Consider the following 3,722-nt stretch of genomic DNA (forward strand, 5'->3'; position numbering starts at 1 on the left):
AATAGTCATTTTACCCTCCAGGGGTAAATCGGTAGTCCTACCCTACAGGGTTATTTTAGTAATTCTACAACTTATCCACTTGGGCCTATGGGCCCATTGGAACCACATGGCCCATTTCAGCCCATCGCGGCCCGAAATAGCCGTCCTACTACTAGAGTAATGAGAAATACACACCTGTTAGGAGACTGCAGTTAATCCACGCTCCAAACACTCTTAGATGATGCCCAACCCAAACGAACACGTCACAAAGTGAAAAGGATCAGCCAAGAAGGGTATGCCTACTCTCCTCATGGTTTGCTCTATTTAAAGCCAGCTCTCCATCTACTCTTATGTTAGCTTCCCGATGTGGGATCCCTCCATCACCAGATTTTAAAACCAACACCAACTCTTACCGTCCCAACATAGCAAAATAATCAACCTTTGCGTGCCAAGGGATTCGAACCAAAGTCCTCTCACATGCCAACTCACGCCACCACCACTAGGCCATCAACTCATTTGTGTCATAAATCCAACACATTAAACTTTAAAGCGCACCTACTTGCTTCCAGATTTATTGAAAAGAAAAACCAAAATATATTGCAAGAGCCAAGACTTGAACCTTGGACCCCTTGCTTCCTCTATGGCGTCACTTCCTTGTCCCCTAAGTGGCGCCACCTTGCTACTACACCACACTCCTTTTTGTGTCATCTTTTACCCTTTTACTCGTAAAAGCCCAAACGCCAATTGCATCACCTGTTCATAAAATTAAAATTCCGAAGACAAACACGGATTTAACTTAATTTTGGGCCTTCCAAAGGCCCACTAACCAACTAAAATATATATATTAACCAACCAGAACACACACAAATTTTAAAAATCACAGAAACATAGAAAACTCAAAAATTGGGGCGTTACATTAGTAGGTTTTGGGTCCCCAAGGCCAAGTTGCTTGAACATTTTGTAAGATGTCAAATTAATGCTAGCGCCTAAATCAGCTAGTGTCTTCTTAACGTTTAAACTACCAATTAAGTAGGGACTAGTGAAACTTCCTGGATCTTTTAGTTTGGTTGGTAGTTTATTTTGGAGTATGGCCGAGCACTTCTCGTTGAGTTCTACTGTAGACAACTGTTTAAACTTCCTTTTATTTGTTAGAAATTTCTTCAAAAAATTTGCATATATAGGCATCAGTGAGATAGCTTCAACAAAAGGTAAGTTAATATGCAACAGTTTAAAAAGTTCAAGAAATTTACTGAATTGTGCATCCATACGGTCTTTCTTCAACTTTGTTGGATATGGGATTGGTGGTTTATATTCCCTCAGCACCGGTTTTTTACTAATTTTGGGTCTTACCTCCCCATCCTCTTTCCTGTCAGCTTCTTGTGGCAGCTTCTTTTCCGATTCAGTTAACACTTTCCTACTCCTTAGGGTAACTACTTTCACATGCTCTTTTGGGTTGGGTTCAGTGTTACTAGGCAAGCTCCCTTGTGGTCTCTCTGAAATCATCTTAGCCAGCTGTCCTATTTGATTCTCGAGCCCTTGAATCAATGCTTTTTTATTTTAAAGTGCAATTTCAGTGTTTTGAAAACGGGTTTTCACCACTGAAATAAACTTCGTCATCATCTCTTCAAGGTTCGGCTTTTTCTTTTGCTGGTAAGGTTGTTGTTGGAAGCCTGGAGGTGGTGTTGGTCTCTAATTTCCTTGGCCTCCCCATGAGAAGTTTGGATGGTTCCACCAACTTGCATTGTACGTGTTACTGTAAAGATTATTTTGCGGGTGAGGATTATTACTCATATAATTTATTTACTCATTCTCTATGTTGGGGCTGAAGGGAAAATATTCTGGATTGCCCATTCTATCTCCACTCGTGTCACACTGCATCACCGGGTGTACCTGTGTAGAACTACATAGACCGTCAATCTTTTTATTCAAGAGTTCTACCTGTTTGATAACATGGTGACTGCATCTAGGTTGAAAACACCGGCTAATTTCGTTGGCTTTGTTCTCATAACTTGCCACTGATAATTTTTCAGTGAAATCTCTTCAATGAACTCATAAGCCTCCTTAGGTGTTTTGTTATTTATGGTTCCACCGGCCGCTACATCGATCATCTGTCTAGTTGAGGGGTTCAAACCATTGTGGAAAGTTTTAACCTATAGTCATAAAGGTAATCCATGGTGAGGGCACCTTCTCAATAAATCCTTGTATCTCTCCCATGCATCATATAGTATTTCTAAATCCATCTGTACAAAAGAAGAGATATCATTCCTCAATTTAGCCTTTTTAGCCGGCAAAAAATATTTAAGTAAAAGTTTTTTGATCATTTGTTCCCAAGTAGTGATTGACCCTCGTGGAAATGAGTTCAACCACTGTTTAGCCTTATTACTTAATGAAAAGGGAAACAACCAAAGGCGAATGACATCGTCAGAAATGCCATTTATTTTAAACGTATCGTAGAATTCCAAAAAGTTTCCTAAATGCGTATAGGGATCCTCGTCCTGCAAACCATCAAACTGAACAAACTGTTGTATCATTAATAGTGTTAGGTTTCAGTTCAAAATTATTTGCAGTGACAGCAGGTCAAACAATACTCGATTCAGTTCCTATTAAAGTAGGCTTAGCATAATCATACATAGTACGAGGAGCAGGATTCTGATTAACAAGATTTGCAGTAACTACAGGTGTAACACGTCAAACCCGGCTTAGACGATATGGCCGAACCTGGCCAAGTCACATGAGAATGTATTTAAAACAGTATTTACCCAAAAATCGTTCCAGTTACCACCTTTTACTTAACTCAGAGAACATAAATATTGATTAATTTGCTTGAAAATGTTTCTTAGATCGCGGAAGCTTAAGAACAAATAAAGTTGCAATTCAAAATCCATGAATAGGATTTCAAGATTCCGAACTTAAACCAAATAGTCTGAAACCAGAAATTACATAATTACCCTTAACTCTAGAAAATTAAATAATAAAAGTATTAAAAACCTTTAAAACCAGAGTGTATGTGCAGTGGTCACCGTCGAGCCCTTCGCTGCACCGATCTGCCTACTATTGGGGAGTACTTGACAGACAAATAAAATAAGGAGTGAGTTTTCGCAAACTTAGTGTGTACATCCCCACACTAAAGCATGCATGTAAATGGATAGCAGTCATAATCGAGTCAAAACTCTTAACAGAATCAGTGCAGGCCTTAGCCTACTTAGAACAGTATCAGATACATTCGGGCCTTAGCCCATACAGACATACATGCATATCAATCAGAACAGTAATGCCCACCAACCCTGTACACCATCTCCGTCAAACCCAACACACCATGTGGGGATAAGATCGACCCACCCAGTCCTGTACACCAAACATGGGGATAAAATCAACCTATCCAACCCTACACACCAAGAGGTACCGTAAGACGACACATATCAATAATTGCAGTGAAGCTGCCAGATAGTGGATACAGAGCCTTTCAGTCTTCCTTCTCTTCAATATCAAACCCAACCCAATGCAATGCAACATAAATAATGTCATGGCATGCTTTCAAATAGTAAACAGATTATGCGTACTACACTCAGATCAGATCAACAATTATACCCATGCTAAGTATAACATGCTAGCATACATCTCAATATCATGTCACAGAATAGGGCCTAAGTAAGCTTACCGACCCCTTTAATAGATCACAGTCGACTAGGACGACCCATGCAACCTTCTAGAACAAATCAGATTACTGACTCACACACCCATGT

At 39.8% G+C, this 3,722-nt stretch overlaps 1 non-coding gene across 1 annotated transcript; it reads left to right on the top strand.

The window, feature by feature from the left end:
- Positions 1-2,145: 2,145 nt before the first annotated feature.
- Positions 2,146-2,252, top strand: LOC121226253 (small nucleolar RNA R71). Its single transcript, XR_005924109.1, has one exon. It is a non-coding gene; the product is annotated as a small nucleolar RNA R71 (small nucleolar RNA).
- Positions 2,253-3,722: the final 1,470 nt, after the last annotated feature.

This window comes from Gossypium hirsutum, chromosome A03 (genome assembly GCF_007990345.1).
Source record: "Gossypium hirsutum isolate 1008001.06 chromosome A03, Gossypium_hirsutum_v2.1, whole genome shotgun sequence".
Lineage (NCBI taxonomy): Eukaryota > Viridiplantae > Streptophyta > Magnoliopsida > Malvales > Malvaceae > Gossypium > Gossypium hirsutum.